The sequence below is a fragment of the Phyllobates terribilis genome, unplaced genomic scaffold (genome assembly GCF_046119375.1).
Source record: "Phyllobates terribilis strain yellow unplaced genomic scaffold, ASM4611937v1 Scaffold_82__1_contigs__length_6685932, whole genome shotgun sequence".
Lineage (NCBI taxonomy): Eukaryota > Metazoa > Chordata > Amphibia > Anura > Dendrobatidae > Phyllobates > Phyllobates terribilis.
This window is the reverse complement of record NW_027362842.1, coordinates 2,247,539-2,271,604: the sequence shown is the minus strand read 5'-3', so window position 1 is coordinate 2,271,604 and position 24,066 is coordinate 2,247,539.

Sequence of the window (24,066 nt, the reverse complement as noted above, 5' to 3'; positions counted from 1 at the left end):
AGACCCTGCCGTCACTTGCTGTGACCACCTTCCTTGCACCTCGGCACAGAGGTTCCACCACCCGGACCCATAACAGTTAGTGTCGAATATGATCCCAAGGCAGCGGGCGTGCTGCTTGGGAGTTATGGTTGAACCCTCCAAGGTAATTTCGATGTTAGGTAGAGTTAGGTTAGTAGAGGGGGGAAACACAAGAAGTTCAGTTTTGGAGAGATTCAGTTTAAGATAGAGGGAGGACATGATGTTAGAGATAGCAGACAGACAATCCTTGGTATTTTGTATTAGGGTAGGGGTGATGTCAGGGGAAGAAGTGTATAATTGGGTGTCGTCAGCATAGAGATGATACTGGAACCCAAATCTGCTGATTGTTTGTCCAATAGGGGCAGTGTATAGAGAGAAGAGGAGGGGGCCTAGGACTGAGCCCTGCAGAACCCCAATAGTAAGGGGGAGATTAGAGGAAGAAGAGCCGGCAAAAGATACAGTGAAGGAGCAGTCAGAGAGGTAGGAGGAGAACCAGGAGAGCGCGGTGTCCATGAGGCCAATGGAGCTGAGCATAGTGAGGAGGAGCTGGTGTTCCACAGTGTCAAATGCTGCAGAAAGATCCAGGAGAATCAGCAGGGAGCAGTGACCTTTGGTTTCCGCTCCTTACACTCCACTGAAACTGCCCTCACTAAAGTCTCTAATGATCTACTGACAGCCAAATCCAGATTGTTGAGGGTCGAGGAGAGAGTTATCTGAGAGATAATGGATTAGATGGGAGTGGACCGATCGTTCCAGGAGTTTAGAGATGAAAGGAAGATTATAGACTGGTCTGTAGTTAGCAGCCCAGTTCTGGTCCAGGGATGGCTTTTTAAGTAAAGGGGTTATGATGGCATGTTTAAATGAGGAGGGAAAGATCCCTAAAGAAAGAGAGAGATTAAATATTTTAGTCAGGTGAGTGGTGACCACCGGTGAGAGGGACTGCACGAGATGTGAAGGAATGGGGTCACTGTTGCAGGTTGTAGGCCGAGAAGAAGCGAATAGCTGGGTAACTTCTTCTTCTGTAACAGGCTCAAAGATGGCTAGTGAGCTTGAAGTGCGGCAGGGAAGGGGTTCCAGGCACTGAGGAGATTGGGCTGAGATGTCCTGATGGATGTGGTTGATTTTTTCAAAGAAATAAGTGGCCAGATCCTCCCCACTGAGGTTGGTGGTGGGGGCCTGTGCTTTAGGTTTCAGGAGGGAGTTTAAGGTTTCGAAAAGTCGTTTTGGATTGTTGGACAGTGAAGTGATGAGGGTGGTGAAGTAGGATTGTTTGGCCAGATGAAGGGCAGAGTTATAGGGTTTGAGCATGAATTTATAGTCCTCTGCTAAAAGAGATTTTCTCCACTGACGCTCAGCACACTTTGAGCAAAGTTGAAGAAAACGTGTTTGCATTGTGTGCCAGGGCTGCCGTTGTCTGTGTCGGGTCTTTCTGCGAGTAGAAGGAGCTGCTTCATCTAGGGCACTCTTCAGTGTATTATTGCAGTGTGACAATGCTAAGTCTGGACAGGAGAAGGAGGAGATGGGGGCTAAAGATGTGTGGAGATTGTCCATAAGCTGCTGGGTATTAATGGTATGTGTATTCCTATAAGTGTGGTAAGTGGGGGTGTCCCGGGTGAGGAGACAATTATTAACAGAGAAGGAAAGAAGGTTGTGGTCCAAGAGCGGGAGAGGGGAGTTGGTAAAGTCATCCAGTGAGCAGAGACTGAAAAAAAACAGGTCCAGAGTATTCCCGTCTTCATGGGTAGGAAAATTAGTAAACTGTGAGAGACGGAATGAAGAGGTTAGAGAAAGTAGATGAGAGGCAGATTGGGAGAGGGGATCATCGATGGGGATGTTAAATTCGCCCATGATGAGGGTAGGGATGACACAGGATAGAAAGTGAGGAAGCCAGGTGGCAAAGTGATCCAAGAACTGGTGGGAGGAGCCTGGAGGGCGATACACAACTGCCACTCGCAGGGAGAAGGGTTTAAAGAGTCTGATGGTGTGGACTTCATAAGTGAGGGAACCAGGGGGATGACCTTGAAAGCACATTGTGAGGAAAGGAGCAGACCAACACCTCCACCCTGTCTGTTGCCAGGTCTGGCGGTATGTGAAAATTTCAGCCCACCAAACGAGAGAGCAGCAGCAGCGGTGGTGTCTGGCTGCTGAATCCAGGTTTATGTGATAGCGAGAAGGTTAAGGGAATTAGAGAGGAAAAAATCATGGATGTAAGTTAGTTTGTTACACACAGACTATGCGTTCCAGAGAGCACAATGGAAATCGATAGGAGAGGGCATGCACTGAACGTTAATAAGATTAGCAGGGTTTCTATATGCAGCTGGAGGATAGTAATGTATGCTAGCGGAGGGGGGCCCAAGGTTGGGGGAGATGTCGCCTGCGACTAGTAAAAGGAGAAAGAAGAGAAAGAGCAGGTGGTGCAATGATTTGTATGAACGTTTCGAGTGCTGTATGCAGGTAGAGGATGGTTTGCAGTGGGTGAGGAATGTCAGTAGAGCCTCAGAGTTATAAATGGGAGAGGGGAGAAGGGAGGGGCTGATATAGAGTGAGTGCACAGAATGTGTTAAAGGGTGGGCGAGTTGTGAGAAAGCAGAAGAGAAAACAAATAAAAAGCAGATTGATAAAACTAATGCATAATGCAGTATGACTGACCGAGAAGCATGTTTGTATGAATATCTTATGCACCTTACCTGTCTCCTGCCCTGTCTAACTGCCATTGTATAACTGCACTTTTAACTATTGCACTTAAAATCTATTGCACGCGTGACCCAGCACGCGTGCTATCCCGAGCCAGAGCTGAATATATATGAAATGAAATGTCTACTAAAGTCCAGGGTAGGTTTTGAGAAACCACTGAACCATTAAGTTGAGCACATGGGCCAGGCATGGTACATGTGCGAGGTTGCCAAGCTTAAGAGCTGCCACCAGGTTCCGACCATTGTCACACACGACCAAGCTGGGCTGTAGGTTCAGCGTTGAGAGCCACATATCTGCCTGCTCTGTTACAGCTTGCAAAAACTCTGCAGCGGTGTTCAGTTTGTAACCTAAGCAGATTAGATTCAGCAGAGCCTATTGCTGCTTGGTCAAGGAAGTGCTTGGATGATGATAAGATACTAGTGTTGAGTGAGCATGCTCGACACTGCTCGTTACTCACCCGAGCATCTCACTACTCGGGATGTTCGGCAAGCACCGAGCATTTCCGGGTTACTCGAGCGGGAGCTCGGGCCTCCGCCCTGCACATTTGGCGCTCTTTACAGAGCCAATAAACATGCAGGGATTGCCAGTCAGTCACTGTAATGCCGCAGCCATGTTGTTTGTGGGCATTACAGTGATTGGCTGGCCGCACAGCATCACCTCGAGTATTTAAAACCGGGCGCCGCCATCTTGGACAAAGTCGCTCCGAATCAGCCAGTGTAGGGTCTGTGCTGCTGAGCTAGGGAGAGACTTATACTCCAAAATAGTTAGTGTAGGGTCTCTAAAGCCTGCCAAATCAAACAAACAGTCCTTCTCAGGACTAATATCCATCTCAGATATCAGGCAGGCAGGCTGTATACGAGACGCAGTGGTTATACCAGCAAACGCTGCTTTACAGTCCTGTGTGCTCTTGTTGGTCAAATTGCTAGACTTATTCCCCGGTCTCAGGGGCAAGGAAAAATCCTTTTTTATTCATCTAAATCCTTTTTTTCCCTCAGTCAGACTGTACAAATACGCATCTTATTAACCTTTTGGTATTCCCCCACCCAAAAAAAATTGAGTGTGTCTGTGACTGTTCAGACACCAATATATCTGTTTAAAAGAGTCTGCTGTAGGGCAGAAAAATAGAACTGTGGTTTTGCAGTTCCACGGGTCAAATCTCTGTATTATCCTGCTTTTGGCATTTTTTGCCGTAAAAAAAACTGTAATAGTGTCTCCCTGACTGGTCAGACACCAATATATCTGTTTAAAAGATTCTGGTGTACGCCACATAACTATAACTGTGGTTTTGCGGTTCCACGGGTCAAATATCTATATTATCCAGCTTTTGGTATTTTTTACAGTAAAAAAAAACAGTAATAGTGTCTCCCTGACTGGTCAGACACCAATATATCTGTTTAAAGATTCTGGTGTACACCACATAAGTATAACTGTGGTTTTGCAGTTCCACGGGTCAAATCTCTATATTATCCTGCTTTTGGCATTTTTTGCCATAAAAAAAACTGTAATAGTGTCTCCCTGACTGGTCAGACACCAATATATCTGTTTAAAAGATTCTGGTGTACGACACATAACTATAACTGTGGTTTTGCAGTTCCACGGGTCAAATCTCTATATTATCCTGCTTTTGGTATTTTTTACCGTAAAAAAAACAGTAATAGTGTCTCCCTGACTGGTCAGACACCAATATATCTGTTTAAAGATTCTGGTGTACACCACATAACTATAACTGTGGTTTTGCAGTTCCACGGGTCAAATCTCTATATTTTCCTGCTTTTTTGCATTTTTTGCTGTAAAGAAAAACAGTTGTGTCTCCTGATTGTTCAGACACAAATATATCTGTTGAAAATAGTCTGGTGTAGGCCCGTGAAATACAAGTGTGGTTTTGCAGTACCACGGGTCAAATCTCTGTATTATTCTACTTTTGGCATTTTTTGCCGTAAAAAAAAACTGTAATAATGTCTCCCTGACTGCTCAGCCACCAATATATCTGTTTAAAAGAGTCTGGTGTAGACCAGAGAAATAGGACTGTGGTTTTGCAGTTCCACGGGTCAAATCTCTGCATTATCCTGCTTTTGGCATTTTTTGCCATAAAAAAAACAGTAATAGTGTCTCCCTTACTGGTCAGACACCAATATATCTGTTTAAAAGATTCTATTGTACGCCATATAACTATAACTGTGGTTTTGCAGTCCCAAGGGTCAAATCTCTGCATTATCCTGCTTTTGGAATTTATTGCCATAAAAATAAACTGTAATAGTGTCTCCCTGACTGGTCAGACACCAATATATCAGTTTAAAAGAGTCTAGTGTAGGCCACATAACTATAACTGTGGTTTTGTAGTTCCACGGGTCAAATCTCTATATTATCCTGCTTTTGGTATTTTTTACCGTAAAAAAAAAACAGTAATAGTGTCTCCCTGACTGGTCAGACACCAATATATCTGTTTAGAGATTCTGGTGTACGCCACATAACTATAACTGTGGTTTTGAAGTTCCACGGGTCAAATTTCTGTATTATCCTGCTTTTGGCATTTTTTGCCATTAAAAAAAAACTGTAATAGTGTTTCCCTGACTGGTCAGACACCAATATATCTGTTTAAAGATTCTGGTGTACGCCGCATAACTATAACTGTGGTTTTGAAGTTCCACGGGTCAAATCTCTGTATTATCCTGCTTTTTTGCATTTTTTGCTGTAAAGAAAAACAGTTGTGTCTCCTGATTGTTCAGACACAAATATATCTGTTGAAAATAGTCTGGTGTAGGCCCGAGAAATACAAGTGTGGTTTTGCAGTACCACGGGTCAAATCTCTGTATTATTCTACTTTTGGCATTTTTTGCCGTAAAAAAAAAACTGTAATAGTGTCTCCCTGACTGCTCAGCCACCAATATATCTGTTGAAAAGAGTCTGGTGTAGACCAGAGAAATAGGACTGTGGTTTTGCAGTTCCACGGGTCAAATCTCTTCATTATCCTGCTTTTGGCATTTTTTGCCGTAAAAAAGCAGTAATAGTGTCTCCCTTACTTGTCAGACACCAATATATCTGTTTAAAAGATTCTATTGTACGCCACATAACTATAACTGTGGTTTTGCAGTCCCAAGGGTCAAATCTCTGTATTATCCTGCTTTTGGCATTTATTGCCATATAAAGAAACTGTAATAGTGTCTCCCTGACTGGTCAGACACCAATATATCTGTTTAAAAGATTCTTGTGTACGCCACATAACTATAACTGCGATTTTTCAGTTCCACGGGTCAAATCTCTGTATTATCCTGCTTTTGGCATTTTTTGCCATAAAGCAAAACTGTAATAGTGTCTCCCTGACTGGTCAGACTCCAATATATCTGTTTAAAAGAGTCTGGTGTAGGCCAGAGAAATAGAACTGTGGTTTTGCAGTTCCACGGGTCAAATCTCTGTATTATCCTGCTTTTGGCATTTTTTGCCGTAAAAAAAACTGTAATAGTGTCTTTCTGTCTGGTCAGACACCAAGATATCTGTTTTCAAGATTCTGGTGTACGCCACATAACTATAACTGTGGTTTTGCAGTTCCACGGGTCAAATCTCTGTATTATCCTGCTTTTGGCTTTGGTTGCCATAAAAAAAAACAGTAATAGTGTCTTCCTGACTGGTCAGACACCAATATATCTGTTTAGAAGATTCTGGGGTACGCCACATAACTATAACTGTGGTTTTGCAGTTCCACGGGTCAAATCTCTGTATTATCCTGCTTTTGGCATTGTTTGCCATAAAAAAAACAGTAATAGTGTCTCCCTGACTGGTCAGACACCAATATATCTGTTTAGAAAATTCTGGTGTACGCCACATAACTATAACTGTGGTTTTGCATTTCCACGGGTGAAATCTCTGTATTATCCTGCTTTTGGCATTTTTTGCCATAAAAAAAAACAGTATTAATGTCTCCCTGACTGGTAAGACACCAATTTATCTGTTTAAAAGATTCTGGTGTACGCCACAAACTATAACTGTGGTTTTGCAGTTCCACAGGTTAAATCTCTGTATTATCCTGCTTTTGCATTTTTTGCCATAAAAAAAAACTGTAATAGTGTCTCCCTGACTGGTCAGACACCAATATATCTGTTTAAAAGAGTCTGGTGTAGGCCAGAGAAATAGAACTGTGGTTTTGCAGTTCCACGGATCAAATTTCTGTATTATCCTGCTTTTGGCCTGTTTTACGTAAAAAAAAACAGTAATAGTGTCTCCCTGACTGGTCAGACACCAATTTATCTGTTTAAAAGATTCTGGTGTATGCCACAAACTATAACTGTGGTTTCGCAGTTCCACGGGTTAAATCTCTGTATTATCCTGCTTTTGGCCTGTTTTACGTAAAAAAAAAACAGTAATAGTGTCTCCCTGTCTGTTCAGTCACAAATATATCTGTTTAAAAGATTCTGGTGAAGGCCAGACAAATAGAACTGTGGCTTTCCTCTTCCACGGTTCTAATCTCCTTTTTATTACCCTTTTCCATTGATAGTGCGATTGTAAGCTATTTTACTTCATTTACAATGGGCAAGGCGCGTGGCAAGGGATGTGGAACTGGACATTCTGGTGATGGTGTGTGTATAGGACAAGGCCGTGGCCAAGGTGAAAATGTGCCACAACCAACAGCCACATCATCTCGCTCCCACTTCTTGACCGAATTACTAGGGAAGCACACTACAACACCAGTATTGCGAACTAATCAGTGTGAACAGGTTATTAATTGGATAGCAGATAATACTTCCAGTTACCTGGGCACCACCACCTCCGGTCTGTCTTCCACACGGTCAAGTTTTAGAAGCCGTGAGTCTCGACCGCATACTCCTCCTCACCCTGATGCTCCTTCCTCCCACCATGCCGAGTGTCATCAGACAGCAACTGATCCCACAGTTGGACACTCTGAAGAGCTGTTCACTGGTCCATTTCCGTATTTGTGCCCCTCGCCTGCTCCACTTGAAGTGGTGGAAGAGGAGATTCCATGTAGCGATGCCCAAATATTTGAACAGCCACGGCCACAGGAAGTCGACGCTGGCAATTTGTCACAAGAGGTGGATGATGATGAGACACAATTGCCACGAAGTGAGGAGGAGGATCATGGTGAGCAAGTGGAAGAGGAGGAGGTGGTGGATTATCTAGTAACTGACCCAACGTGGCAAGAGGACACGCAGAGCGAGGCCAGCAGCACACAGGGGGAGGGAGGCAGAGTACCCCAACAGGCAGAAAGAAGCAGTGTGGTGGCCGCACACAGAAGGTGGGCAATAGTTCCCCGTAACACCAACACGAGGGACGTTGCAAGTACAACTGGTAGGTCTTCCAGAGTCTGGAATTTTTTAAAAAACTCTGCTGATAACCCCAAAAAGGCCATTTGTACCACCTGCCAGGCCAGCATCAGCAGGGGTGACAAAACTAACAGCCTGACTACCACCAGCATGATCGGGCACATGTCAGCAAAGCACCCGACTTTGTGGGGCGAACCCCAGGGTCCACGACCAGTGTCAGCAGGTGTCACCACTGCTTCTTCCGCTGTTGTGCGTGTAATAGAACCCCCTGTTGTGCGTGCAAGGCAATCCCCTGTCCATACTGCATGCAAAGATGCCCCCTCCTCTCAGTCTTCACTTGTTATGGCAATTTCTCAAGAAACAGCATCAAAGTCCACGTCCACGTCCCACCGCAGCATTCAGTTGTCCATATCCCAGACCTTTGAACGAAAGCGCAAATTCGCAGCCAATGCCCCACAGGCCACAGTCCTAAATTCACACATTTCACGACTGTTTGCGTTGGAAATGCTGCCTTTTAGGCTGGTGGAGACGGAATCCTTCTGCAACCATAAGGCGGTTGCCGTCCCTCGGTACTCGGTCCCCAGCCGACACTATTTTGCCCAGTGTGCCATCCACGCACTACATAAGCACGTGTCCCAAAACATCTGCCGTGCCCTCAACAACGCAGTTACTGGGCGAGTTCACCTGACAATGGACACATGGACAAGTGTTTATGGCCAGGGATGGTACATCTCCCTGACGGCACACTGGATAAACATAGTGGAAGCCGGGACCCAGTCAGACCTTGGGATGGAACACATCCTCCCCACACTGAGGATTGCGGGCCCTATGTCAGTCAGAGTTGCCCCCACAGTGTACAGCTCCTGCGCATCATCCTCCTCCTCCTCCTCATGTTCAGCCTCCATCTCAGATATCACCACATCAGTTACAAGCTGGAAGCAGTGCAGTACTGCCTCCCCCAAGCGGCAACAGGCTGTGCTGAAACTCATAAGCTTAGGTGATAAATCTCACACTGCTTGTGAGTTGTGGACAGCTGTGAAAGAGCAGGCAGATCTGTGGCTGAGACTGCTAAACCTACATCCAGGCATGGTCGTGTGTGACAATGGCCGTAACATGGGGCGGCTCTGAGGCGAGGTGAGATCACACACGTACCATGCCTGGCTCATGTGCTTAACCTCGTGGTTCAGCGGTTTCTTAAATCTTACCCCGAGTTGCCAGATCTGTTCGCAAAGAACGCAGCCTGTCAGCTCATTTTCGCAAGTTGGCTGCAGCTTCCGCCGCCCTTGCTGTGTTGCAGCTGCGTTTGCAGCTTCCGGCACACCGACTGGTGTGTGATGTCCCCACACATTGGAACTCTACCCTCCACATGTTGCAAAGGATTTGTGAGCAGAAGAGAGCAGTTATGGAGTACCAGCTGCAACAAGGCAGTTGATATTCAGGTCAGTCTCCACACATAAGACCTCAGGAGTAGACCTGGATGTCTGACATCTGTACCATCTTGACAAACTTTGAGGAGTCCACCCAGATTGTGAGTGGCGATGACGCCATCATTAGCTTCAGCATCCCACTTGTCTGTCTTTTGCAACGCTCTAAGCAGAGAATTAAAGAGGAGGCATTGCAGTCAGAATATAATAAGATGGATCAAGAACCCGTAATGGGCGATTACACACAACCCAGCCTCATCTCATCCCAAAGTGCATTGGGGGACAATGAGGGAGAGGAGGAGGAGGAGGAAGAACAGGAGCTGGTATCATGCGCTGTAGATGGTAGTACCTATACAACTGTCATACAGTCAGTTCAGCGTGGGTGACCTGACGACAGGAGGGAGGAGGAGAGGGAGGAGAGCATGGTCAGTCGTCATCTTGGTGAGGACACGGAAGTCTTGCCTGTTACCAGTCTGGCACCCATGGCTGACTTTATGTTACGCTGCCTTAACCGTTACCCTCGCGTTGTCAAAATGTTGGGTGACAGTCATTACTGGTTGGTGACACTTTTAGACCCCCGCTACAAGGAGAACTTTCACTCTCGTATTCCTGAGGTGGAGAGGTCTACAAAAATGGGGCAGTACCAGAAGGCCCTTGCTGCAGAACTGTTAAAAAAATTCCCATCTGAACACGCTAGCGACAGAGGTCACAGTTCTTTGACCAACCAAGGCGTACAGGCGAGAGAGACGCAACTCCAATCCAGCAGAGGCAGGGAAACACTGTCAACATTCTGGGACAGTTTTCTGAGACCCGCCCAACTTACAGGCCCTGAGGCGCGGGGTACTCTAACAATGAGTGGAAAGTTTCAAAAGATGGTGAGGGAGTACCTTTCCGACCGTACCAGCATCCTCCCTGATTCCTCTGTGCCTTTTAATTATTGGGTATCAAAGCTGGACACTTGGAATGAACTCGTTCTGTACACCTTGGAGGTCCTTGCCTGCCCTGCCGCTAGCGTGTTATCGGAGCATGTTTTTAATGCCGCTGGGGGAATTATAACTGATTAGCGCACTTGCCTGTCAACTGACAATGCTGGCAAGCTGACTCTTATCAAAATGAACAAGGCCTGGATTGGGCCAGACTTTTCATCACCACCAAATGACAGCAGAGTAACATAAAGTCAAATCCACTGTGTTATTTCGGGAGGTGTATTCACATGCACCGCTTCACACCCACACATGGGTATACGCTTCCTCATTTCGGCTGTATTTTGCTCTTCTCCTTATCCTCAGCCTCCACCACAACTATACCACCAGGGTGACCGTGGTCCGTGTTGCCAGCATTGCAAGTTCCTCCGTCCTAATTTTTGGCAGCTTTTTCTTGGAAGGCATAGGCAAAGACTATGGGAGACCCACTCCCCAATAATGGGAATAATGTTTTTAATATGCTGTACTGCATGGCTCTTGTAAGGGGCATGAAAACCGTCTTGTTAAGCTACTGCGACCTCCACCACTTTTCCCAGGGGCATTGATATTGTCTTTTTAATCCACTGCAACCTCCACGTCTCTTCCAAGGGGCATTAAAACCGTCTTGTTAAGCTACTGCGACCTCCACCACTTTTTCAAGGGGCATTGATATTGTATTTTTATTCCACTGCAACCTCCACCATTCTTCCAAGGGGCATTAAAACTGTCTTGTTAAGCTACTGCGACCTCCACCACTTTTCCCAGGGGCATTAAAACCATCTTGTTAAGCTACTGCGACCTCCACCATTCTTCCAAGGGGCATTAAAACCATCTTGTTAAGCTACTGCGACCTCCACCACTTTTCCCAGGGGCATTGATATTGTCTTTTTATTCCACTGCGACCTCCACGTCTCTTCCAAGGGGCATTAAAACCGTCTTGTTAATAGAGATGAGCGGTGTTCGAATCGAACTATTCGCCAATCTCAAATTCGAGCTATTTTGGGCGGTGTTCGAGCCGTTCGATGAACCCGAACGATTTGAAAAAAATCCGTCTGTTCGAGGTTATGTTCGATAACACCAAAGTCGTAACTGGATTTTTTCACAGTAATGCTGATAATCAATGTTAATACACAGTTTGAGTGTACAGCGGGGCGGGGGGAGGGGCATGGGATGGATCTCTGCAGAAATAATGAAGATCTCCATTTTTTTTTCTCTTTCCCGCATTTACAGTGGGGAGGTGCAATCTGTCAGCCTATCAGCAGCGCACACACGGAGCAAAGTGCTTTTTCTCACACAAGCAAGGGCATGTGTCATTGGCAGTGTATGTCACATGTCCTTGCCCTATAAGACCCAGCCATTTTCCCCGTCGCCACCATTTTCTCACTGCAGCAGCTGAGTGTTAGACGGCACCGCTGCTGCTGTGTGTGCGCTATACAGTATAACTGTGTGAATTGCAAGCGAATTTTATCTGAAATAGACAGATAGCTTGGGAGTAGTGACTAATTCTAATTGCAGCCCTTTTGAGGGCTAGGTTACAGCATTTCCTACAACTTTTAGCAGGCAGGTCTGTGCTCTTAAATAGACAGATAGGTTGGGAGTAGGGACTAGTTTGTAATTGCAGCCCTTTTGAGTGCTAGGTTACATCAGTTCCTATCACTTTTTGCCAGGCAGGTCTGTGCCAGTGCTGTGCAAGTGTTTTTCACAGCATTTGGCTAAATCTAGCTAAGCAAATCCTTTTGGGCCTCTTGCAGTGTGTGTTAGTCAGTGGAGTAGCCTATCTGTGTTGCAAGCTACACCACCTGTGTATGTAATACAATTTTTTTACTGCACCTAGCCAAGTAAAACCTTTTGGGCCTGTAGCAGTGTGTGGTACTCAATCTATTAGGCAATCTATACCAAGCTCCACCAGCTTTGAATTTAATAATAATTTTTAGCTGCATCTTGCCTGTAAAATAATTTTGGGCATATTAGCAGTTTTGGTACTCATTCTATTAGGTCATCTACACTGTGTGCAGAATTATTATGCAAGTTGTATTTTAGAGGATTATTTTTATTATTGATCAACAACTATGTTCTCAAGCAACCCAAAAGACTCATAAATATCCAAGCTTAATATTTTTGGAAGTTGGAGTGTTTTTTTTTTTATATTTGGCTATCTTAGGAGGATATCTGTTTGTGCAGGTAACTATTACTGTGCAGAATTATTAGGCAACTTAATAAAAACCAAATATAATCCCATCTCACTTGTTTATTTTCACCAGGTAAACCAATATCAGTGCACAAAATTTAGAAATAAACATTTCTGACATGCAAAAACAAAAACCAAAAAAATTAGTGATCGTTATAGCCACCTTTCTTTATGATGACACTCAACAGCCTTCCATCCATAGATTCTGTTGATCTGTTTTCGATCAACATTGTGTGCAGCAGCCACCACAGCCTCCCAGACACTGTTCCGAGAGGTGTACTGTTTTCCCTCCCTGTAGATCTCACATTTTATGATAGACCACAGGTTCTCTATGGGGTTCAGATAAGGTGAACAAGGGGGCCATGTCGTTATTTTTTCTTCTTTTAGACCTTTACTGGCCAGCCACGCTGTGGAGTAGTTGGATGCATGTGATGGAGCATTGTCCTGCATGAAAATCATGTTTTTCTTGAACGATACCGACTTCTTCCTGTACCACTGCTTGAAGAAGTTGTCTTCCAGAAACTGGCAGTAGGTCTGGGAGTTGAGTGTTCACTCCATCCTCAACCCAAAAAGGTTCCACAAGTTCATCTTTGATGATACCAGCCCATACAAGTACCCCACCTCCTTTATTGATCTAGCCTCTGACCCATCCATCTGGCCCATCAAGAGCCACTCTCATTTCATCAGTCCATAAAACCTTTGAAAAATCAGTCTTAAGATATTTCTTGGCCCCTTCTTGATGTTTATCTTATGCTTCTTGTTCAAAGGTGGTCGTTTTTCAGCCTTCCTTACCTTGGCCATGTTCCTGAGTATCGCGCACTTTGTGCTTTTTGATTCTCCAGTAACGTTGCAGCTCTGATATATGGCAAACTTGTGGCGAAAGGCATCTTGGCAGCTTAACGCTTGATTTGCCTCAATTCAAGGGCAGTTATTTTGCGCCTTTTTTGGCCAACATGCTTCTTGCAACCCTGTTGGATATTTGCCATGAAACGCTTGATTGTTCGGTAATCACGCTTCAAAAGTTTGGAAATTTCAAGACTGCTGCATCACTCTGCAAGACATCTCACAATTTTGGACTTTTCAGAGCCCGTCAAATCTCTCTTCTGACCCATTTTGCCAAAGGAAAGGAAGTTGCCTAATAATTAAGCACACCTTATATGGGGCGTTGATGTTATTAGACAACACCCCTCCTCATTACAGAGATGCACATCACCAGATTTACTTAATTGGTAGTTGGCTCTCAAGCCTATGCAGCTTGGAGCAGGACGACATGTATAAAAAGTATCATGTGAGCAAAATACGCATTTGCCTAATAATTCTGCACGGGGTGTATTCTAAGCTCCACCAGTTTTCAAATTACTAATAATTTTTAGCTGCATCTTGCCTGGAAAATAATTTTGGGCCTGTAGCAGTGTGTGGTACTCATTCTATTATGCCATCTATACTAAGCTCCACCAGCTTTCAAATTACTAATAATTTTTAGCTGCATCTAGCCCAGAAAATAATTTTTCTTCCCAATAGTGGTAGCAATAGAAATATGGGGAGCGCGCCTGGCTAACAAAAATATACGCTTCATAACAAAAAACACCAGCCTAGCGCACTGCATTAATAAGATGGCAACATCGTCTCTCCCATCTACGCCGGCTAGCATTCCTGTGCTTAAAGCACAATGTATGGGTCCGCGCTAGCCTCGATCCTGAGGGGTCTAACACTGCTGCTAATGCTTTATCACAATTCAATTGGCAGATTTTCACAGAGCTTCTCCCCAACACCCACCCATCAGGCAACAGTTGCCCACCCTCCCTATGGGATCTAGTGGCGAATAGTTGATGCCATTAATCAGAGCGTCAGTTGCCCCGTCGACGTGGCAAGCATACGGTAAGGCATGGGAAGAGTGGACATGACTAGTAGCAGGCAGACGGGTTGACCAATGTGAACAAGCCAGATTACAAGTCACCATAGAATTTCTCCACCAGCTAATGATGAGGGGCATATCAGGGGCGTCAGCGCAGGGGTGTCTGACCGGAGTAGCATTTCACTACCAACTACTGAATTGGGCAGATGTGACAAAGAGATTCATCATCAGACAATCCATAAAAGGGCGGAAAAGGGGTCAGCCAAGTCAGGAGTGTAGACATCCCGTCCCGTGTCACTAAAACTGATTTCTCACATCATATCCCTAACACCATTAACATGACACTCACAATTTGAAGCAACACTACTGTCTACTGCATTTGCGATTGCCTTCTTCGGGGCGCTATGCATAAGCAAATTAGTCCCTCAATCCAAAATTACCACCAGTGGAGGCTTATTACACCAGGACGTAGTCATAGCCAATAATGCAATACGTCTACGCATACGCCAATCGAAAATGGTTCCAGCGGGCAGGGGCACTTGGGTACTTCTACAACCCACAAACGGTACACTGAGTCGGGTAACAATAGTAAAAACATATATAACCATCAGATCACAAAATAATTTCTTCGTATCACACATTGATGGAATGCTATTATCAAGATACCAGTTCCAAGCTATATTTAATAAATGCATAACATCGGCAGGGAACCACCCCAAAGATTACGTGACACACTCATTCCGCATAGGCGCGGCCACGGAAGCAGCAAGAGCAGGACTGTCAGAAACGGATGTTCAGAGGATAGGGAGATGGCGATCCACATGTTTGGCGAGATACATAAGACCGGACTTGTTATCCTAACGTGGTTTGTTTCTTTTACAGGTGACGCTAAGCCAACAGCGAGGGTGATAGGCCACTCGTATATATATTGGGCAGAAAAAAGGGCGAAAGTACGCCCAGGCAGGAGGAAATTTGAGTTTCATAACACATATTTCAACTGGAGAGGTATTAGAGGCCTGCTATGGCCACAGGTACTAATGGAGGTAATCAAGGTAGGGAGAGAGGCAAGAGGTCCGGTCATCTTAGTTATACAGGCCGGGGGAAACAACCTAGGTCATCACAAGAGCGCATAACTAATGGCAATAATGAAACTAGACACTGAGCGCTTCAGAGAATTTTTCACAAAACTAACTATAGTATGGTCAGAGATTGTGCCGATAGCGGTATGGCAAGGTGCACGAGACATCACGGCCATCGAATGGACAAGGCAGGTAATAAATATTCGGATGGCAAAATTTAGAAGAGACAGAGGCGGTGTAGTGATACAACACCGACAACTGGAAGGAGATAAAGCAGGCCTCATACGACCCGACGGTGTTCACTTAATGGATATTGGACTGGACATATTCCTGTCAGGACTCCAGGACAGAGTGGAACAAGCGTTAAGAGTGATGGATGGGGGTCAGAGTCCTGCATACGAGTAAGCAGGATCCTCCGTGGCCTGGAAATAGAAAGGACATGTTGGAGAGTTACACTTGTTGGCCAACTTGCCGTTGTGGAGACTGGAGACACAGGGCATGCTGCAACAAGCTGAATTATTTTATAAATAAAATGCATTTCTAATGGAATGAGTATAAACAGTTAATAAAGCTGTGACTGATTCTCACCCATCCAGTTGTAAGAGTTGATTGTATACATGATTGTATTGTCAATGAAAGGGGGTATTAGGGGGCTGAGCGTCTGGGTTTGGTTGGGGGTCCCCACAGTCTGCCTAGGCTAGATGCAGTTAAAAATTCTTATTAGATACACAGGCAGTGCAGCTTGCTTCACAGCTGGGCTACTATGCCCAAAGTATTGCCTAGGCTAGATGCAGTTAAAAATTCTACGCTGACTAGCAGACACTGAAGCTTTGGAGCAGACCTCTGATTCCCAGGCTATAGTATGAGTAAACAGCTCTTCAGACTCAACCATCTGTGTTACCCCAAGCCATAGTGTATGTAATTTCTTACGGTTAAAAGGGGGGGGGGAGCGACCCAACCCACCTGGAATTGACGATGCCAACGTCACGTAAAACACAGCAAGGGGACTCCAAAAAGAGTCTCCATTTTTTCCAAAAATTGTGGCACAGACACCACTTAAGTGGCATCAATTGCCCCAGAGTTGCTTAAAACGGTTGGTGAGGTGATTTTACCAAATCCTCGAGCTTTTAGTCTCCCCAGGATGACACAGGGGTAGAAAAGTCCTTGCGGATCCATAATTTGTTCATCTTTATGAACGTGAGTCTGTCTACATTCTCAGTGGACAGCCGCGTGCGCTTATCTGTCAGCACACCACCAGCAGCGCTGAACAGACGTTCAGAGAGAACGCTGGCTGCGGGGCATGACATGATCTCCAAGGCGTGAGTGGCGAGCTCCGGACATTTTTCCAGATTGGAATCCCAAAATGAGCAAGGGTCCAGTGACACAGTCATGGCTTCGATGTTCACTTGGAGATACTCCTGTACCATCCTCTCTAGGTGTTGACTATGTGTCAGACTTCTTGTCTCCTGTGGCCTTGCAAAGTTTGGTCTAAAGAAGTGGTGAAATGATTCCACAAAATTGATGTAACCAGCAGATACTGTGTTACTGTTACGGTTTGAGTGATGAAGACTCAACAGTCCCACGGTTAGCAAGTTAGAACTGTGAGATTCACTACGTGCACCACTTGTGTTTTGTGGAAAAGCACATGTAAGATTCTGCAACAGCCTCTGCTGATACTGCTGCATGGGTGAATCCCTTTCTATGGCAGGAATTATTTCGGCAAATTTACTTTTGTACCGTGGATCTAAGAGTGTGGCAACCCAGTAGTCGGGATTACTTCGAATTCTGACAATCTGAGGGTCATGTTGCAGATAGTGCAGCAAGAAGACACTCATGAGTCTTGCGCATCCAGGAGGACCAAGTCCTTGTTGTGTTGGTAGCGAGGTAAGAATAATGCTTCCTTCCTCTGCCCTCTCCCCCCAACCTCGCACAACAGAAATGTGATCAAGGTCTCCCTCATCTGATGAGTCTTCCATGCCCATTGCCAGTTCGTCCTCCACTTCTTCCTCGGCTCCTGCACCTTCCTCAACAGTTTGGCTGCTACCATGCGCCCTGGTTAATCCCTCTCCCCCACCCTCCCATGCCTGCCGCCTTGGTGCTGCCGACCGTCTGGACCTTGGAGATGTTATCCCTTTCGCATACGACTCCTCCTCTACTTCCTCCACCTCCTCTTGTCCCACCACATGACTCTGAATTCTGTTTAACGTGTGCTTCAGCATGTAACTAACCAGAATAGTCATGCTGATAATGGCATCGTCAGCACTAAACATCTTCGTCGCCATTTCAAAACTGTGCAGAATGGTGTGTGGCGGCCCTGAGGGTTCAGTCACCACAGAGGTACTGCATCTCACCCAGAGGTGTGGTATCTCACCCTCAGGTAAGGAAGGAGTATGGGTCGGGACCCTAACACCTGCATCCAACACATACCAGCAGTGGGGGTAGGGCAAGATTGCTCCTAAGGGAGAGCACAGTCCCAGGTCCCTAGCTGGCGGGAGGGTCCTATGTAGTGGGTGTGGGTGGAGAAAGAAGCTTAGGGGATCACATGACAGGGAGAGTATAAATAGGAAGCCATCTTAGAAAGAGCAAGCCAGTCAGAGGAGGAGAAGTGACATGAGCAGAGGCTCTGCATGAGCTCTGCTCCGGAGGTGGGCCTAGCCTGGGAGGCCTAGGACTGAAGGAGAGAAGAGAGGAGTGGGAGCAGGAAGGCTCCAGGAACCGAAGGGACCATAGGGGTATGGGCCATGCAGACGGCCACCCGTACGCCCGCTGCTACCAGGAGGTAGAGGGGTCAGGCCAGATAAGGGCAACGGGTCCCTCAACTAGCGGAGAAACAGCAAGGCTCAACTAGAAACCGGAGGCTGCAGCATTTCATGTACTGCAGGCCAAAGTCCACACCAGTCTCACTAAGAAGGCAGCCACATAGGACCCATGGGACGGAGCACACGTCACCCGCCAAGGCCCGAGGATACTGGATAGAAGTGTCACTGGGTGGAAGGTGCAGGGAGAAGGCCAGAGAAAGGACATACAGAAGGGGGTCCTGCTAAGTACTCAGGAGCTATCTGGGGGTGGACTGAGCCCCTCACTGTTTACGCACAGCACGACGGGGGTGATTGCTCTGGTACCTGCAATCGGACTGCAACAACTGTGAGTAAAGATCTTGGGACTGCATCACACGCACTCTGTGTTCATTACTGACTCCCTGCACTGCAACCACCATCATCCACCCACACTGCCCTGAAGCTACACTCTTCCTGTGGGGAGTAATAATACCATTGCAGCAAAACCTCCAGCTTCAGAGGACTGTTCCGCAGTGGCGGCCCCTTTGGTCGCACTCCACAGGTGGCGTAGTCGGACATTATAAAATCCATATATAAAAATTACCCTTGGATTGACCGCCCTGGGTCACTTACCGGGTCACCGCCACAGTGACTACAATCCCCAGCGTCTACCGGCCCGGCTCCGGGTACCCCATGGCCCAGGGGGTGCGTCAACTTCATAGGTCCATGATCTGAGACCACTCCTGCAGCGTGATTTGCCCCACCTCTGGATCTCGTTGGCCCAGGCTATACGTCAGAACGTATTGCACCAGGACTTGTCGGTGCTGCCACAGTCACTGCAACATGTGCAGAGTTGAATTCCACCTTGTCGGCACATCGCATTTCAGCTGGTGAACTGGCAGGCCCAACAACTTCTGTAGAGATGTAAGTCGTTGAACTGCGGGATGCGAACGGCAGAAGTGAGCACACAGCGACCGTGCCCTCTGCAGAAGGCCATCTAGTCGGGGATAGTGGGCTAAAAATTGCTGGACAACCAAGTTCAACATGTGAGCCATGTAAGGCACATGTGTGACATTGCCCCGGCAAAGGGCCGCAACCAGGCTTGCAGCATTGTCGCACACGGCCTTCCCTGGTTACAGGTACAGTGGAGACAACCAGTCAAGAAACTGGGTCTCCAGAGCTGACCACAACTCCCCAGCTGTGTGACTCACATTTTCCAGACATTTCAAAGTTAACACTGATGCCGTTGAGCCCTGCTGCCAGCATAGTAAGGAGGTGTGCAGGATTCCTTCTGTGCAGTTAGAAAGAGGGTGGCATTACCAGACAGGCTTTCGGTGCAGGTGGAGGACCGAGAGGAGGTTGAGGAGGCCGAAGCAGTGGAGGAACTTCTAGATAAAGAGGATTGACGCACACCTCGTGAGGACGGCAAGACTTGGACAGCAGCCCCTTGTCCTGCTGTCACCATAGTTACCCAGTGCCCAGTCAGCGACATGTAACGCCCCTGTCCATGCCTACTCGTCCAAGTGTCTGTGGTGAAATGCACCCTGTCACACACAGAGTTTCTCAAAGAAGCGGTGATGTTGTGTGTGACATGCTGGTGTAGCGCAGGCACACCTTTCTTTGAGAAGTAGTGCTGACTGGGCATCTGGTACTGGGGCACTGCGACGGACATAAGGTCTCAAAAATCCTCTGTGTTCACCAGGCGGAAAGGAAGAATTTCTGTAGCCAACAGCTTTCAGATGGTGAAATTCAACCTCTTAGCTTTGTGGTCTTTTACTTGTCCACATCTGAGGGACCAAGGGCTGGCTGTTGTGCTTAGATGGGGTTGAGTAGGGTGTCCCTGGCAACCTGCCGGTCTGTGAGGAAGATGCAGGCGGAAAAGTTAGGTTGCCTTGATCCAAAGGTGGTGCCCTCGATGTCGGAGAGGGCTCAACACCAGCTGGTGTTTCCACTTCCAAATGAAATGATGACCTGCCAATCACACTGGCTGTCGCGGGTAAAGAGGTGGCAGGTCTCTTTACATGTGTGACTGCTGTCCCCCCAGTCATAGAGGATGAAGAGGCCGCGGATGCACAACATGGGGCAGATGGTGGTGGCCCGGCCCGCTTGGCCGCATTGTAGCACAGTGAGCTTCCCACTGCAACTTATGCTTCATATCCATGTGACGGTTCATGCATGAAGTACTCAAACTATGGATTTTTTGGCCTCTACTTAGCTTTTGGTGACAAATATTACAGATAACACGAGTTGGGTCATCCTTATCGATCTGAAAAAATGCCCAGGCTATGCAAGGCTTAGAGCCCATGCGACCTGAAGAGCCACCACGACTTGTGGTCAGAGGCAGAGTTGTGGTTGAGGATGAAATTGTTGACATGCTTCCAGTACTCCGTCTCTGTCCAGGAAGGCGCAACCTAACCTCGTCGTCAATAGCATCTGTGACGCCCAGCTGCACTTGGTATTACAGATCCTAGAAGAGTGCATTGATGGAATCCTCCACAAGAGGCCCCCATAAACATTCACACATCTCCACCTTCCACCTCAGACCAGCAGAGGGAGCCCGTTAGGGATATACATAGGGAAGGTGGAGCTAGGCAGTTCAGTTCCTCTGAAGATTTCCTGCAGTAAAGAAGCTTAAGAGAGGTCAGTCTGCAGTGGAGCTCAGACTAGTCTAGAGAACTCAGTTAATAGTTCAGCAGTGGAGCACGAGGCTCCTGCTAGCTAGATTCAGGGAGCCCAGTTAGAGCTTAAGGAGTGCCGGCGCCATAAGATCGGTGAAGCGCGGCAAGCTGCCGTTAGTGTGTATAGCCTAGTGAGGGCCCGAGTAGGCCGAAGGCGAGTGGAGAGTTAGTACATAGGGGACAGAGGAGCTTAAGCAGCTCACCCAAAAGCATTTACCGGACACCGGATCCGAGCTTACCGGGATCTCTATGACCCAGTAAGGCATAACTGGAATCCCTGGAGAACTACAAGTCCCAGGATCGCTAAGGTGCTGATACGTAACAGAGCCAGGAGACGCTTAGGCCCCGCATACTGGGAGCGTGAACTCCAAGAGAAGGCCCTACCACAAGGTCAGCCAGCGCAGGACAGAGACAAAGTTAGGCCTTGCTCCAGACAGGTCAGAAACTTACTACGCAGAGGCAAGAAACAGGAGGCCCTACACCTGCTCATTGGGGAAGATCCTGATATGCACCCTTCACCCTACAGTGCTCCGGGATGTGCCTGAATTTCCACCAGTAAAAGGTACTGAAGTGACTACCGTGTCCGTTCCCTTTCTTGCTCTGACCCAGCTGGGTCTCGCCTGTCCTGCATACCCTGCCCTGAGGCCTAGATCCACCTGTGGGGAGCTATACCATCGAGCTGCCTTATCACCGGCCTCAGTGGACTGCTGCAGCTCTGGTGCTTCTCACCAGATACCACAGGTGGCGTCACGAACTCTTATAAAATTAACAATTATCCACCCTTTTAAAGAGTGACCCAAGGGTACGGACCCGGGAGCCGACCACCGCGACATCCCCAAGGCCAGGCAAAGGCCCGGGTACCGAGTCATCCCCATCCCCTGGGCTAGTCACATCCTCCTCCACCTCCTCTGCTGACCTCATCGACTGGCTGACTGTGGGTTGACAGTAAGTGGGATCTCCAACCTCGTCATCATCACCCTATGTTTTCTCACACCCATCGTCCTCAGAGCCAACCTCTCCCTGCCCTTACCGAAAAGTCAAGTTGTCGCTCCAATCCGTTATTTGAGTCTCATCATCGTCTTCATCATTGTCTCCACCAACAGGAGTTACAGTTCGGGAATGAGGGTCTACATTATGCTCAGAACCTTCATCTGGTCCTGGATCCGACTCATAAAGATTCTGGGCATCAGTGCAGATCATTTCCTCGTCTGGATTAACAGAAGCTCTGGAGCAGACCTCCGTTTCCCAGGCTATAGTATGAGTAAACAGCTGTGCAGACTCAACCATCTGTGTTACCCCATACTCAGACGGGCAGCTGGAGACTTGGGAGCTGTGAGGAAGCAAGTGCGATTGGGGTGACACCTCTGAGGACTGGAGTATTTGTGATGTTGAAGTTGAGGTGGAGGAGAGCCCACTTGAAGGAGCACTTGATATCCGTTGAAGCACCTGCTGTTTTTGTGCCTCATCTGGAATTTGTAGCGATGGGCGTGTCTGTAAGAAAGGGATCGTATCACATTGTCCACGAAAAGAAGTATTCATCTTAGTTTGGCTGGAAGATGGTCTTTCTTCTGCAGATGTTACTCCCCCCCAATGGGGGGGGCTCAACCCACCAGCGGACAGGCACCAGTATTGAGAGAGGGGGGCTGGCCGTCAGGGTCCACCGTGGCTCTGGCACAAACCCGGCGACACGGAGGTCGCATGGGCAGGAACGGATTGGCAGTGTCGGCTTGGCACTCCAGCGTAGTCCCTCTGCCCGCTCGCGCCCGTAACCTCAAAGGGATGCGCAAGCGGCTTTTCTTCCCAGGGCTGTTCCCCGCCCAGCAGGAACGTGGGGGAGCTCAGGTCGGCCTTCCACTGTACTCCCTTACCTCCCTCGCCCTCTTTCCTTCTTCCGTTCTCCATCTAACCCTTCGGCTCTGTCCGCTATCCCTCCAGCTCTCTCCTTCTCACAGGTGGACTACCGCGTGTATTCACACTGTGGCGAATCTTTTGGGCCCAGGCATAAGAAGTTGTCGAGGTAAGTGATAATATGTGCCCCCTTAGAAATGTCCATTACAACCCATTCGAGGAAGCAACTAAACGCCTCAAATAGTGATCTGGACCACCCCATGGGCAAACAGCGATCTATATAGTATGCTCCTTCCCAGAAGCAGCCCAATAGGTGGACACTATTCGGAGGCACAGGTAGTAAGTAACCGGAACACCGCATCAATGTCTGTTTTGGCCATTAGGGTGACCCTTCCCAACTTCTTGATCCGCCTGATTGCCTTGTCAAAGGATGTACAGTATATACTACTGTAATTGGTTCCGCGTCATTGTTGTCGTTTACTGACCTGCCCCTTGGATATGACAAATGGTGGATTAGTCCGAATGTATTGGGTTCCGTTTTCGGCACAACTCACAACGGGGATACCACTACGTCTTGTAAGGAAAGTGTTCTGAATGGAACCGCCATTCTACCTAAAGATATTTATTTTTTTAATTTTCTTGTCACGACGTCGGTGTGTTTTTACTCCAGCCTTTCTTGACTATAGAAGGGCATGACATGCCTATATCTGTGTCTCCCCCTCCTTTTACTCCTCCGCCTCTTTTCTTTTCGCATGACTATATGTACTTGTCACTTTTCCATGTGTTAGTTGTGTCTTCTGAGCAGTTTTTCAGCTTTTGGACACCTTTGAATTGTTTTCTATGTGTTTTCTATGTGTTTCAATGTGTTTTTGCTTGCCTGCCATTGGTTTTAACGGTGTTCGAAGGTGTTCGACGAACAGTTCGATGAACAGTTCGGCGAACATTCGGGTGTTCGACGAACCGAACCAAACTCGAACACTACGGGGGTGGCTCAACTCTATTCAGGAGTTGGCGGATGCTTTAGTTCAGGTCTGGGAGGAGATCCCACAGGAGACCATCCGCAACCTCATCAGGAGCTTGCCCAGGCGTTGTAGGGAGGTCATACAGGCACGTGGAGGCCACACACAATACTCAGCCTCATCAGGAGCATGCCCAGGCGTTGTAGGGAGGTCATACAGGCACGTGGAGGCCACACACAATACTCAGCCTCATCAGGAGCATGTCCAGGCGTTGTAGGGAGGTCATACAGGCACGTGGAGGCCACACACAA